Source organism: Polistes fuscatus, unplaced genomic scaffold, assembly GCF_010416935.1.
Source record: "Polistes fuscatus isolate 324 unplaced genomic scaffold, CU_Pfus_HIC Scaffold4, whole genome shotgun sequence".
In the NCBI taxonomy this organism is placed as follows: domain Eukaryota; kingdom Metazoa; phylum Arthropoda; class Insecta; order Hymenoptera; family Vespidae; genus Polistes; species Polistes fuscatus.
In genome coordinates this window covers 8,332,989-8,349,193 of record NW_025113118.1, presented here as the reverse complement: position 1 = coordinate 8,349,193, position 16,205 = coordinate 8,332,989, and the positions used below count along the sequence as shown (strand labels likewise).

Genomic DNA, 16,205 nt, shown 5'->3' with positions numbered 1-16,205 from the left:
TATACAGTGTAGTTATATTGTAATATAGAATTTTATATAATTATATTTAATTTTTAATATATAAACATGTGTGTGCCTTCAGAAATGCATTTATATATATATATTTTAAAATGAAGCAATTTAAGACACTCAAATAAAAAAGAATCCAGAAGGTTTGATGATAAATCCAACGATGATCACCTGTAACAAAAAGCAAACTATATTAGTCATACAGTCAAGTGATACAATAGCCTGACATATAAGTGGTCCAATTCGCAGATGCACTTTTCAATTGAATCCTTTATTTACTTTTTATCAAATCTCTAATTACCGTTGCAATAAAATTAAATTTAAACGCGTGATTTTATATTTACATAAAATAAATAAAAATAAAGAAATAGGAAAAATAAGAATACTAAGTTACTAAAAAAAATAATATCTATTAATTATTATGAGAGAAATACTTTAAAACTGCATTATATAGAAAAGAAGAATTGCAAATTTAATAAAATACGATCAAAGTGAAAAATTTTAAAGACGAAACAAGAAAAGAGAAATTACTGTAATATTTACCGAACGTTATTTAAGCTTTAAAATTAAATAATACAAATATTGTAATATTTCTGACTCTAACTAAACACATATGCATCTTTTGGACGATATGGCACACAGACTTGATGTGCCAAGGAGATGGAATGGTCCATCATCTCCAATTACAATTACAAATTAATGACGAGCAAGAATGTAATATAATAAAATATAAAATATGACTAGAAAGCTATTCTCGAAAAGTTCTAACTTGCTGTTGAACCTTTGAAAATAACTCAATAGTCTATGTAGTTGCCCTCTTCAGCCACAATTAAGTGGGGGCCTCTTCGGCCTTAGCCTCTTCTTTCTTCATCCCTGAAAACTGCATTGGACATTTTCAACGTGCAAGAAAGATAAGATATCTCATATCTTTTTTTGCAAATTAACTTTTATTTCGTTATGATTCTAATATGGAATTATGAAAAAATTAATTTATATTTAATGTTAAGTATATTCAAGCTCGTATAACCATGGATGAACTTAGAGTTCATTGCATAATATTACACGAGCACATTTAATCAAACGTCCAAGCAGATAATTTCTCTCGATGACCTAATAACACGTCGCACTTTTAATATCAAATAACAAAATTCAATTGAAATTAAATAATGCAACAAATGTAATGCATTTTCTTGCAATATTTTCATTTCATTCACTTGTTATATTGAACTATATCAAATGTTTTTCATTATAAGAGAAAATTGCTATTGTGCGAAGTGCTAATCACATAATACTTAAAACTAAGTATCAAATTAATCAAAGTATTTGCGAATTTGTTCGAGTCTATCTCGTTCGAGATAGAATCGAAATAGAAATGGATCTTTCAAATTGTTGCAAATCCCTTTGAATCATGATACATAATGAAAATTACAGAAGAGTCACAAAATAAATTTACAAAGCAAGCATATTAGAATAAATAAAAGAAAACATTTTGTAACAGTTCTGTATAAACCAGGCGGCGAAATTTCCACTCCGGAGTGAAAGTAAGCCTAATGCCTTTCCTGGGTCCTACCTACTTAAAATTAAAGTTTTCACATTCATTCAAAGAAGTATGCTACCTGTCTGCCAATTACCCGTATTTAAAAAGAGCAAATACACATACGTACCCACCCACCCACTCCACGATTCTCTCACATACCACCAGGGTGCAAAAGCCTAAACTAGAGAGCATGCCCCGGGGCACCTCCGACACCCTAGTTCAACCACGTTTTCTAAACTTATATGCTAAAGGGTATACGTACTGATTGCTGTAATCGTCTGCCAAGGCTAGTGATTATTGCATAAAAAACTACAGCAAAAATACAAGTATACACTAGTATATATGCATACTAGTAATATACGAGTATATCAAAGTTTCCACAAATAAATGCGGTAACTCTACTATGCAAAACGATTGTTAAAAAAAAAAAAAAAAAAAAGTTTGTATCGTACACGTGACTCTACAAGTTATTTTTATTCAATAACTTAAAAAAATAATAAGCGCGGTATTACGTGTCGCGAAACGATGTACAATGCACACACCTAAACGCACACACAGGTGCAACGTACACCGTGCAATCACTAGCACAATGACAGCCGCCAATAGGGGAAAAACTTAAAACTAAACCTATACCAACTGTTTCTCACCCATACGAGTAGCACCTGGGCACACGTATAGATGAGAACGCAGAAAGTATAGGGGGGAGAAACGGGAGATTAGTACATTAGAAGCTGAAAATCCTGATCTAAAAAATATGATTAAAAACACATATATACATAACATATAAATATACATTTTTATAAAAATTCATCTAAGCGACTAAGGACTCTACAATTTTTTTAATAAATAATGACTTTGAATATCTTTTAATATCTTTTAATATATTTCAAAACCTCGGACGACTCCTTTCATTAAGTTGGCTGTTCTAATAAAAGAACTGGGCTTTAAGCCACCACTTAACTGCTAGAATCTATCCGTCGCGAATGAGTTTGTTTTCTTGCTCATTTATTTGTAATATCGAAGTATCGATATATCAAAATTAATCGCGATTAGATAAACTAAGTACGAAGCAATGCATGTAAGACATTTATTACATGCTTTTCTGGACAAAAACGAGTAAATAAATGCTCGATTTCACCACTACTAACCACGAACAAAACACGTAATAAAAAAGAAAGTGCATTATTAATTGCATTATTAATTAAATGAATTTAACCGGTGAGACAAGAAAACCTATCCTGAACTAATATAAAATACACAATACAATATACAATACAATATACAATTTTCATGAGTAATTCCAAAAGAAGAATTACTCATGTGCTCGTCAATAATTTCTTTAAATAATTACAACCAGTAACTCGTGCCGATTAGGACCTTTCATCCTCGGCATGATTGAGCACCGGAGGGACTTTAAATTTTAACTCACGGCATAAGAAGTTCTACGATGGCTCCAAAACACTCCTACTTCGCAGCAAGTATTATAGAATGCGAGTATCGAAGATCCATCGAAGATCCATCGAAGATCCATCGAAGATCCATCGAAGATCCATCGAAGATCCATCGATGATCCATCGATGATCCATCGAAGATCCATCGAAGATCCATCGAAGATCCATCGAAGAATTCATTCCACATCTTTGATAAGGTAGAAAGTCCGTCGTCATATCTGTAAAATAAAATAGAACAAAACGATAAGTTATTTGCAATATAATCCAAAATCATATAAAATAAAATCGAATAAAATGTAAATAAAAATAGATACTTACAATGCATTTCAATGGGATGAAATTCAATTGCACCATGGCGATGCACCTCGCGTGAATCTAAAAACGCGGTATAAACGAAAATAAGAAACTATAGATGAGTTTCTTATCGCGAAACCGAAATTTTATTATACGGCGAACAACACTGATTCTAATTCGCGTTTGATTTTAATTTGTTTTACGCCCGATCACTGATTCTACACAACTAATTCAAAGACTGCTTTGCACACAGTCAATGCAAGTAGAAAAATCTTCATTGATGCACTGATTCTAATACGCGAACAGTCTGTGCGACTGTTTAAAGATAAAAATACAACTTTACTCGAACAAACTCTAATGCAATTACTGCATTGGTCGCAGTTAATTTAATATATAAATTTCAAAAATAGTTCGCGAACGCGACGGAATTGAAAAGAAAACGAACGAACGTGCTTCTAATCCGTGATTTTAATTATATTTAACGATACAACACTCCCGTATATTGCTTCGCGCACGATAGCAATGCACGAACACTTGCAACACTTCACAAACACAATTCACAAACACTTCCAACACTGATATATTCCTATGATGATCTGAAACAGAAATAAAAACAAAATTATAAATATCATTGTTGTAAGTAAAAAAATTATTATAATTATTGAGAAAGTGTTTAAAATAAAAATTGACTTACGTTTATTCTTCATTGATGAATGCACGATGGGTATCCTACCCTTAGGATGACGATGAGCACACGTTTAAACCGAATAAAAGAAACTTACGGAGTTTCTTAACCGAGCAAACGAAACTTTAACATGCGACGATCAACACTGACTTTACTTTCCGATTCTTTTATTTTTACGATGCAACACACGAGTACCTCATTGCCTACGCGCTCGATTGCAATGATGTTCTGAAACAGAAAAAGAAAAAGAACAATTAATATCATCCTTATAATAAAAAACCATTAAAGTTATCATAGAAACGTTTAATAGGAAAATATACTTACTTTTAGTCTTCATTGATGACTGCAGGATGGGTATCCTACCCTTAGGATGACGATGAATAAAATAAAATTAAATAAAACTCTGAAAAGCTGAAACATACTAAAAAGATTATAGAACAATATATCCTGTGAATCATTCCTGAAGGCATTGCACACTTTTAAAGATATTTTATCATAAAGAATCAATATAAATTCAAGCAATATTAATTGCCTTTATCTCACTACTTGTATAAAATTACATATAAAGTATTTAATATCAGTAAAAATTGTTAATAAAAATCGATAACGTATATATATATAATAGTTTAATACGTCACGTCGTTAGATCTTATTGTTAGCTCGTTGAAGGAACGATCTGGAATGAACACGTAATCGCGTCCTTCATGTCGAACGTTCGGCTGTCTTCGTTTTGTTTTCGGCTGTCTTCGTTTCTTCTGTTCTCGCTTCGAGAAATTCCTGGAATATACGTACACATTCGTTATTGCCCGTAGATAGAATATTTTGTTTTCTTATTTCTCTCTCTCTCTCTTCTCTCACTTTCGTTCTCACTCTTTGTATACATTTCTGTATGGTTTAAAAAAAAGAATAACGCTTACCTCGATGAATATGAAGATAAAAAAGAGTAAACACAATTGTTAGACTGAGTATATGTATTCCTGCTGGACTCTCTCCTAATGCTCGGTACCTAAAAAAGGAAAAAAAAAGATTACATTAGTATAACATAAAGAAAATCAAATATATGAGTGTATGTGTACGAGCTACCTATACTTATGAATATATGCTTGTATGTGTGTGTATGTTACAGGAATCGAATTTAATACGAAATACGATCTTTGAATACATAATTATGAAAAATAATTAATTAGAGCATCATTAGAGATGGTAGTAAGTATCGATACCATGAAAAAAGCTGGAAATTAGAAGAAATATTGTTAAGTAACATTGGTGAGATTTGGCGGGATATCGAGATATATCGATGTTATATTCTCACAAATTTCTTACGAACTTTTTAATATTTCGTTTTGAAAACATTCACGTATGAAAATCTTATGTGTAACTATCGTTTGATATGTAATAGAAAGGTGTAAAATACTTTTCAATTACCTGAATTAAACGAGATGACGCAGTACGCTGGAACATATACAGCTGACAGAAAATGGCGTTTCCTCTACCTTTCCCCTGCGCCCCCTTCCGAAGCCACTGCGTTGCCTCTGCTGCGCATCTGCTGCGCGCGGTAGTATGCGCGGTAGTCAACTTTCAAAAAAAGTAGCGAAATCCGTTGACCAATGGCTACTTGAGATTTTGCATTTTTCCATCTATCATAGAAAAATATCGAATAGTTAAAAATAGGATATAGGAACATAAGAATTGTCGAAATATATACTTTATTAATCCAAACAATGAAAATTGAACATTATAAGTCGATATCCATAGAAATGATGCCGTAAAACAAGATATATATATCATTGCGTAGAAAAATGCATACCAATGTACATGGAATTTTTTTCTACGCAAATATTCTTTATCCTCGACATTATCGTAATCTTTCGATTATATCATTTGGAAGTCATTTGCTAGAAGAATCTATTAGTATATAGGAAGATTATTTACGTTAGAAAATATTTTTTAATTACCTGAGATTAACGGGACGACGTAGCATCCGTCCGATCTCCAACACCGACGCCGCGAAAAGAAAGAGGAATGATCAGCAAAGAGCCCTGATTGGCTTATAATTATTGCAAAAGAAAAAGATGACCAATCAGAAATTCCCAATTACCATATAGAAATGTATTTCACGCACACGTACGTAACTCGCCTTTCTTCATGACCACTCTAGTCAAGCTTGATATGATAATTTATTTATTAAATAAATAAAAATTTATTCTATTTTACTATTTAAGGTACACGTATCTTGTTAATATTTAAAAAATAACGAAAAGAATAAAGACAATATGCACTATAATCCTTATCACACAGAACAGAAAAACATAGATAATTTATTTATTACAATAATTTATTTATTACAATAAAGATAGAATCAAGGCTCGCGTGGGCAGGGTCGCATCCCTTAAGTAAATTTCTTCTTAACAAATGGCGCCCTTTGCGAAGAAGGAATCCACCCGCTACCCATTGAGGGCCTTCACTAAAAAAAATAGAGACGAACCTGAAAAATAAAACATTATGCAGAAGTCGTTAACGTTTCATAGTAATTCATCTATTCGTATTCATTATTATTAAGAAACATTATAAGATAATTAGTTTCCATAGATGAAATGGATAAAAGGAACCAAGGAAAAAGAAAGAAGGATATGATATTAATTAGGGATTTAAAAGAAACTAATTACAATTATAATGTTTAAAGTAAGCGGTCTTTGGCTAGATTTTACTTGCAATGGAATGCATAACATATAAAATATGTTAAACATTATACTGAAAGTAAAATACCATTGCCCAGGTCTAACCACGAGGAGGTAACCGCTTCTGAAGACCCGGGATGTGCATCCTGAAGATGTCCCCATCCGAATTAAATTGAAACCAAAGAAAATGAAATGAAAATGATCACCCCGTGAATGATTTTTAATGAGTCCCACTCTTATGCCCCACCCTAAGAGTTCTATTCGGAAAATCTTTACAATTACTATCGATAATGAAGAGAAAAATGGGTAATCAAATAAAAAAATGATAAAAGAGGAGTAAAACATGAATGGAATCGAAGTAACATGGAACCCGTGAATAAATAAAATACATTAAATATAAATGTTACACGGGTGTAATGTGCTAAGGAGAGAAGAATAAATAGATTAAAATTATACATGTAATTATAAATTAAATTATACATTTAATTATACTAATAATTATCTTACACTATCCTTTATTATAACTAAGTCTTCATGCTGTCCTGGTGTGGTCCTCGTGCTGTCCTGGTGTGGTCATCCTCCTATGTAACCTGCAACAAAAAAGCAAAGGGATCGGGAAGAAGTTGAAAAGTAGGCTTTTTAAAGTGAAACATTTTACGTTTTTTATTTAAGTGGTATCCCACCGGTTGGACTAATCCACTGACTCTAATCTATATTACGAGGAACTTACGCTGCACGTACAGTTTGCCCACCAGCACTATATTTACTGCAAGCTTGAGGAACTGAATCCCTGGGCCCGTCTTACTAATAGCGGTGGTAGACATCCCTTCTAATGCAGTTTCAGTTCCTATGCTACGTGCACATCTATGCTTGCAAAATCGCGAGTTAAAAAAAGCAAAGTAAAATAAAAAAAAATAAAAAAAAAAGGATAGGGAGTTTCACTTTAAAAAGCTAAGGGTAGGACATGATTCTATCCTTGGGAGAAAGATAGAATCAAGGCTCGCGTGGGCAGGGTCGCATCCCTGAAGTAAATTCCTTCTTAACAAATGGCGCCCTTTGCGAAGAAGGAATCCACCCGCTACCCATTGAATTGCTTCTAAAAAAATAATAAAATTTTAATAAACACTTAATATTAAATTTTATTTAGCCAGTAACAATAATTGTAAAACAATCTAGTAATCGGAGAATTTTATAATTATGTTTCAACCAAAGAACGCAACCAAGCTGAAGAAACAGTCATCTAAATCATAAAAATAAATTCATATTAAATTATTTTCTATTCAAAATACGTTAATAGAAGAGTATATAACATTTAAAATAATGTATGTATATGTTAAGCAATTATATATAATAGCAGAGAACAATACTTTGTTTATACACCTTAAATAATTGTTAATTAATCGATAAAAATGTCTATTGTTGCTTAAAAACTCGGAGTATATGTTCTGTGATCCCTCCTCCTCGAAATCACCGTTGATCTGAGTAATTATCCTCTGTTAAAGTTTTTTTGGTGAAAGTTGTTTATGTGACTTTCCGAAAATTGCGCATGTGTATAAAAGAAAATCAATAAAATTAATCAATAAAATTTAATATTATAACGCTCTCATTTTAATATTCTTTTATTTTTTGTATAATTGTTTAAACTAATGTACATTTGTTGTAATGTTCTGCGCAGTGATGACTTCGAGGAGGGGTAAAATTTTCATCTATTAAAACATAAAATCAATTAATTAATATTAAAGAACGTCAAAAGTTAGGTAATGTTTAAATAAATATATTGCGTTTAAACAATCTTAATTATAATAAGAATTCATTAAAATATTAAAATAATTGTTAATTAATTGATAGAAGTGTCTATTGTTGTTAAAAAGTTCGTAATATATGTTCGGAGCTTTGTCTTCTTCGAAATTCCCCTTCAGACTGGGCCTTTGTCCTCTATGTTAATTACTTTTATTGAAAGTTGTTTATATGACTTTCCGAACGTTACGCATGTGTAAAAAGAGAATAATCCACCTAAACAATTAAATTTATGATTATAACGTTCTCATTTTAGTATTCTTTTAATTTTTATGTAATTGTTTAAACTAATGTACATTTTTTGTAACGTTTGGAAATTTTCATCGAAAAGAATATCACATAGAAATAATTTAATATTTAAAGTATACTAATAAATAAGTAATTTTTAAACCAGTACACATGTGTTTCAATGAACTGAAATAAAAAAAGAGTGTATTAGAATATTAAAATAATCGTTAATAATCGATAAAAGTGTTTATTGTCGTTTAAATGTTCGTAGCATATGTATGCGCATATAATATTCGAAATAAATAAAAATTATGATTATATTATAGCAGTCTTTTAATTTTTGTGCAATTGTTTAAACAAACGTCCTATAAAAATATTTTATTATAGGAGAATATTAACATCAATAAACAATAGTAAATAGCTTGGAAAAATATTATTATTATTATTATTCCTGATTTCCATAGGAATCCATATGTTCCGGTATTTTAAATCCGGTATTTTAAATTTCTCGTGACGTCACAAAAATAAAATTTTGGTAATAGGATCACAGGATGATACAAGAGCTCTTCGAAGAGAGTAGGAAACGAGAGCGCTTCCCTTTCTCCCAGTTTCATGATTGATCACTTATGCAGAAAGAATAAGATCTTTAATACTTTGAATAAATATTATTTAAGAAATTATTACAATATGGGTTTATTCCCAATACAAGATAATTATGTTTACTTTTTAAAAGATCCTTTACACTGCTGCTGCATTAAATTTGCAAAATAATTCCCATGGCATCTCTACGAACAAGAAATTCGTTGATACAAGTCTTCAATATTTTCTAGCAAGTCGATTAACAATAATATCTTTCCTTAGTTGGTATGAGGCTTTGCAATACAATTTGTGCAAGAAAATAATTCTTAATATAATATGATTCCTATTTGTCTTTTTAATTTTTAATAATAACAATGCATTCCTTCTTCAATCCTTTTGATGGAATATATAGTACATGGTTTTCTTCTAGTGTGAGAACGGAACAATTTCTCCAGTGCCTTCCTAAATCTTTCATGATAAAAGTGTTGTGGAATTCTTCTTATCGTAGTGAAAAATCATACGCTCTCTTTTCCATTACATTGATTGAATACCTATGCATAAAGAACAAGATCTTTAATACTTTGAAAAAATATTTTTCCTTTTAAAAGATGTTTTATACTGCGGCTGCATTCTATTTGCAAAATGATTCACATAGCATCTCTACGAAAAAGAAATTCGTTGATACAAGTCTTCAATATTTTCTAGCAAGTCGATTAACAATAATATCTTTCCTTAGTTGGTATGAGGCTTTGCAATACAATTTGTGCAAGAAAATAATTCTTAATATAATATGATTCCTATTTGTCTTTTATATTTGTAATAATCAGGATGCATTCCCTCTTCAATCCTTTTGATGGAATATTATAGTACATGGTTTCCTTCCAGTGTGAGAACGTAACACTATCACCGGTGTCTTCCTAAATTTTTCATGATTAAAGTGTTTTTGGATTCTTCTTATCGTAGTGAAAAATCATACGCTCTTTTTTCCAGTTCATTGATTGAACACCTATGCAGAAAGAATAAGATCATTAATACTTTGAATAAATACTTTTTAGGAAATTATTATAATATTGGTTTAATACCAATACAAGATAATTACGTTTGCCTTTTAAAAGACCCTTTGCACTGCTGCTGCATTCTATTTGCAAAATGATTCACATGGCATCTCTACGAAAAAGAAATTCGTTGATACAAATGTTCAATATTTTCTAGTAAGTCGATTAACAATAATATCTTTCATTACCTGGTACGAGGCTTGGCAATACAATTTTTACAAGAAAATAATTCTTAATATAATATGATTCCTATTTGTCTTTTATATTTGTAATAATCAGGATGCATTCCCTCTTCAATCCTTTTGATGGAATATTATAGTACATGGTTTCCTTCCAGTGTGAGATGGAACACTTTTTCACTGGTGTCGTTCTAATTCTTTCATGATTAAAGTGTTGTTATATTCTTCTTATCGTAGTGAAAAATCATACGCTCTCGTTCCCAGTACATTGATTAAATACCTATGCAGAAAGAATAAGATCTTTAATACTTTGAATAAATATTATTTAAGAAATTATTATAATAAAAGTTTATTCTCAATACAAGATAATTATGTTTACTTTTTAAAAGATCCTTTACACTGCTGCTACATTCAATTTGCAAAATAATTCCCATTGCATCTCTACGAAAAAGAAATTCGATGATACAAGTCTTTAATATTTTCTAGGAAGTTGATTTACAGTTATATCTTTCATTACCTGGTACGAGACTTGGTAATACAATTTGTACAAGAATAGAATTCTTAATATAACCTGATTCTTATTTGTCTTTATATTTGTGATAATCAGGATGGATTCTTTCTTTAGTTCTTTTTATAGAATATTATTGTACATGGTTTCCTTCCAGTGTGAGAACGGAACAATTTCACAGGTGTCTACCTAAATCTTTCATGATTACGGTGTTATTGGATTCTTCTTATCGTAGTGAAAAATCATACGCTCTCTTTTCCAGTACATTGATTGAACACCTATGCAGAAAGAATAAGATCTTTAATACTTTGAATAAATATTTTTTAAGAATATATTATAATATTGGTTTAATCCCAATACAAGATAATTACGTTTGCCTTTTAAAAGATCCTTTACACTGCTGCTGCATTCTATTAGCAAAATGATTCACATGGCATCTCTACGAAAAAGAAATTCGTTGATACAAGTCTTCAATATTTTCTAGCAAGTCGATTAACAATAATATCTTTCCTTAGTTGGTATGAGGCTTTGCAATACAATTTGTGCAAGAAAATAATTCTTAATATAATATGATTCCTATTTGTCTTTTTAATTTTTAATAATAACAATGCATTCCTTCTTCAATCCTTTTGATGGAATATATAGTACATGGTTTTCTTCTAGTGTGAGAACGGAACACTTTCACCAGTGCCTTCCTAAATCTTTCATGATAAAAGTGTTGTGGAATTCTTCTTATCGTAGTGAAAAATCATACGCTCTCTTTTCCATTACATTGATTGAATACCTATGCAGAAAGAACAAGATCTTTAATACTTTGAAAAAATATTTTTCCTTTTAAAAGATGTTTTATACTGCGGCTGCATTCTATTTGCTAAATGATTCACATGGCATCTTTATGGAAGAAGAATTTCGTTGATACAAGTCTTGAATATTTTCTAGTAAGTCGATTAACAATAATATCTTTCATTACCTGGTACGAGGCTTGGCAATACAATTTGTAGAAGAATAGAATTCTTAATATAACCTGATTCTTATTTGTCTTTATATTTGTGATAATCAGGATGGATTCTTTCTTTAGTTCTTTTTATAGAATATTATTGTACATGGTTTCCTTCCAGTGTGAGAACGGAACAATTTCACAGGTGTCTACCTAAATCTTTCATGATTACGGTGTTATTGGATTCTTCTTATCGTAGTGAAAAATCATACGCTCTCGTTTCCAGTACATTGATTGAACACCTATGCAGAAAGAATAAAATCTTTAATACTTTGAATAAGTATTATTTAAGAAATTATTATAATATTAATTTATTTCCAATACAGGATAATTATGTTTGCCTTTTAAAAGATCCTTTACACAGCTGCTGCATTCTATTTGAAAAATGATTCCCATGACATCTCTACGAAACAGAAATTCGTTGATACAAGTATTTAATATTTTCTAGTAAGACGATTGACAGTAATATCTTTCATTACCTGGTACGAGGCTTGGCAATACAATTTTTACAAGAAAAGAATTCCTAATATAATATGATTCCTATTTGTCTTTTAAATTTGTAATATTCAGAATGCATTCCTTCTTCAATTCTTTTGATAGAATATTATAGTACATGGTTTCCTTCCAGTGTGAGAGCGGAACAATTTCAGCGGTGTCTTACTAAACCTTTCATCATTAGAGTGTTGTTGGATTCTTCTTATCGTAGTGAAAAACCATACGCTCTCGTTTCCAGTACATTGATTGAACACCTATGCAGAAAGAATAAAATCTGTAATACTTTGAATAAATATTATTTAAGAAATTATTATAATATTAATTTATTTCCAATACAGGATAATTATGTTTGCCTTTTAAAAGATCCTTTACACTGCTGCTGCATTCTATTTGCAAATGATTCCCATGACATCTCTACGAAAAAGAAATTCGTTGATACAAGTATTTAATATTTTCTAGTAAGTCGATTGACAGTAATATCTTTCATTACCTGGTACGAGGCTTTTTGGATTCTTCTTATCGTAGTGAAAAATCATACGCTCTTTTTTCCAGTTCATTGATTGAACACCTATGCAGAAAGAATAAGATCATTAATACTTTGAATAAATACTTTTTAGGAAATTATTATAATATTGGTTTAATACCAATACAAGATAATTACGTTTGCCTTTTAAAAGACCCTTTGCACTGCTGCTGCATTCTATTTGCAAAATGATTCACATGGCATCTCTACGAAAAAGAAATTCGTTGATACAAATGTTCAATATTTTCTAGTAAGTCGATTAACAATAATATCTTTCATTACCTGGTACGAGGCTTGGCAATACAATTTTTACAAGAAAATAATTCCTAATATAATATGATTCCTATTTGTCTTTTATATTTGTAATAATCAGGATGCATTCCCTCTTCAATCCTTTTGATGGAATATTATAGTATAGATGGTTTTCTTCCAGTGTGAGAACGGAACGCTTTCACCGGTGTTTTCCTAAATCTTTTATGATTAAAGTGTTGTTGGATTCTTCTTATCGTAGTGAAAAATCATACGCTCTCTTTTCCAGTACATTGATTGAACACCTATGCAGAAAGAATAAGATTTTTAATACTTTGAATAAATATTATTAAAGTGGAATATAATACTTGTATTTTTAGAAATAAAAGATTATTACGTTTACCTTTTACATATTTGTGTCTTGATTATTGCTTGTCACTGCAACTACATTTTATTAGGATACAACTTTATTTTAAATCTCTACAAAGTAGAATTATATTGATAAAAGTATTCAATATTTATTTGTCAGTCGAGGCAAAGTGAGGTTATTAATTATTTAGTAAAGTATATAGTTATAAATTTCGTAGACATTGAGAATTTTTTATAAAACTGTATTTTCTATTTGTTATTTCAATTAGTAATAACTAGAATGCATTCCTACCTTAATTCTCTTAATAGAAGACTACTGCGTATGATTTTTTACCAGTGTAAGTAAAATAAGCATTCTTGCATTTGCATGATGCATTTCTTCTTCAATTCTTTTGATGGAATATTATAGTACATAGTTTTTTTCCAGAATGTATCTATCAATATATTAAATATATTTATATATACCGTGAAAGGCATTTAAATGCTACCCTCGAATAAAAATTTTGACGTTTTTATAATTTTCAATAAGAATCCATATGTTCCGGTAGTAAAAATCGTTTTTCTCCCGTCGCAAAAATAAAAGATTTGTAACAAGAGCGCATGACGATACAAGAGTTATCAGGAGGTTGAGTAATTTACCGACCGAGATGATTTGATAGTATCTTAACGACTGTCGGCAACCCTGTCGCGTAGTAAGTTACCATCGGATCTTCACCGTCGGTAAGTTGCCATCCATTTTCAACGGTCGATAAGTAATCACGGTAGGTTACCATTAGATCTTCTCGATTGGTAAGTCATTCTATCATCGAGTACGCATAGAAAAACATTTCGCGACTGCCATATAAGGTAAATAGGAGGGGTGGGGTGACTCGAGCTACGTCATACCTCTTTCAGCTGTCGGACGCCGTCGAGACAAGTCTCAACTAGTTTCGCTCCACGTAAGAACTTAATTACTCCGTAATTAAAAAATATTTCATTATCAAATTTTGTAATCTAATCAAATTTCATTAACAGGTACATGCAATCATTATCGATGACGTGAATGCATTGAAATTAGGTAAGATCTGTAATTAGAATTATATTATATTATCGATTATATGTATCGATAGTTTCACAAAAATTTCTATCATAACCTCTTATTCTTTTTATGGTTTCAAGAAGACGTTCACCATCGTTCCATGGAAATTATACTAATCAATGGTGGTATATACAACTGCATACATACGTGCAAGTGTATTTCTTTCTTTCTTTCTTTTCTTTAATTTTATAAATGCATCAATTTCCAAATGGATCGTTCGATGCATTAGAAAATTTTAACTTCTCGTATCGTTAATTAATTGTAAAGTAAATGAAATGATTTATCGAATTAATTATTTAATTACGCGTTGCAATTGTTGTTTAAATGTTTTTAATTTAAATTCATTTTAGTTCTTTCGGTATTTAATTCACATAAATAATTCAAGACACAGTCGATTCTATTTTATTGTTCAAATGATAATTTATAAATATTGTACTTTGTTTAGTTTTACATTAATGCTATATCTATTCTTTCCTATAAGTATTAAGGCAATTGGCATACTTCTGTAAAAATAACCCTATCGCGATGAAATTTATTCTTTATTCGCGATATTTGTTCGTTTGTATTTTATCTTTTTTTTTTATATAGTTTACAAGTTTGTGGTTACAATTTTGAATAATTTTTTTTATTAATAATTAAAGCATACAAAAAATAGTAGCACGATTCCAGAATTTTTGAAATACGTAGTTTAAATAATTGAATAATAAAACTATATAATATATTTTTTATTATTAACATAAATAAACAGAAGTACGCTACGACTTGCTTTAATTAAACTTTGATTTTCAGAGCTTTAGTTGCGATTGCGGGCAATGCAATCATAGAATCAGTGTTCGTTTTGAAAAATGTTGCATTTTTTGTATGCGATCGTATAGATTGCATACAAAACAGTAATTAAATCGTTATATTTAAAATCAATGCAAATAATCTTGTTGAGAAAACAATTTGCTCGGTACGCGATTAGAATCATTAACACACTTTCGGCCAATTCGGTAGAAGAGGATTTGCGTTTCGATTAAAATATTGTCATGGTCGAAAGTGTGAATTAACATCTTTATTTCTTCTGGATCATCTTTATCGACGAACCTGGGGCTTCGTCTGATAAATCAACGGTTAGTATTATTTTCTAATCTCAATTATTACTTCTCACATATTCATTTTTTAAATCGTGATTGTTTTTATTCATGTTTCTCATTCATGAAAAATCTTTTGAATGATATGAAACATAATTAATTTATTTTTATTTTTAATATAGATTATAATCATCGATTCAACGATTCAACGATTAAACAATACATCGATTCTACAATACATCGATTCAACAATTCATCGATTCAACAATTTAACAATTCATCCAATTTAAATCAACTTCACATCTTTATTTCTTCTGGAACATCTTTATCGATGCATCTGGCTTCGTCTAGATAAATCAACGGTTATTATTATTTTCTAATCTCAATTATTACTTCTCACATATTCATTTTTTAAATCGTG

General features: G+C 30.3%; 2 long non-coding RNA genes across 3 annotated transcripts; one reads left to right on the top strand and one right to left on the bottom strand.

Annotated features, from left to right (window-relative positions):
• Window positions 1–9,756: 9,756 nt before the first annotated feature.
• LOC122520796 lies at window positions 9,757–14,202 on the bottom strand. Its single transcript, XR_006304618.1, has 3 exons — window positions 13,926–14,202; window positions 13,668–13,744; window positions 9,757–9,809 (listed from the first exon to the last, which is right to left on the bottom strand). It is a non-coding gene; the product is annotated as an uncharacterized LOC122520796 (long non-coding RNA).
• Window positions 14,203–14,315: 113 nt separating this feature from the next.
• LOC122521064 lies at window positions 14,316–15,795 on the top strand. Of its 2 annotated transcripts, XR_006304650.1 has the most exons (4): window positions 14,316–14,571; window positions 14,648–14,690; window positions 14,792–14,836; window positions 15,501–15,795. It is a non-coding gene; the product is annotated as an uncharacterized LOC122521064 (long non-coding RNA). The 2 variants fall into 2 exon arrangements; XR_006304649.1 differs by lacking the exon at window positions 15,501–15,795 and having other exon boundaries at window positions 14,792–15,217.
• Window positions 15,796–16,205: the final 410 nt, after the last annotated feature.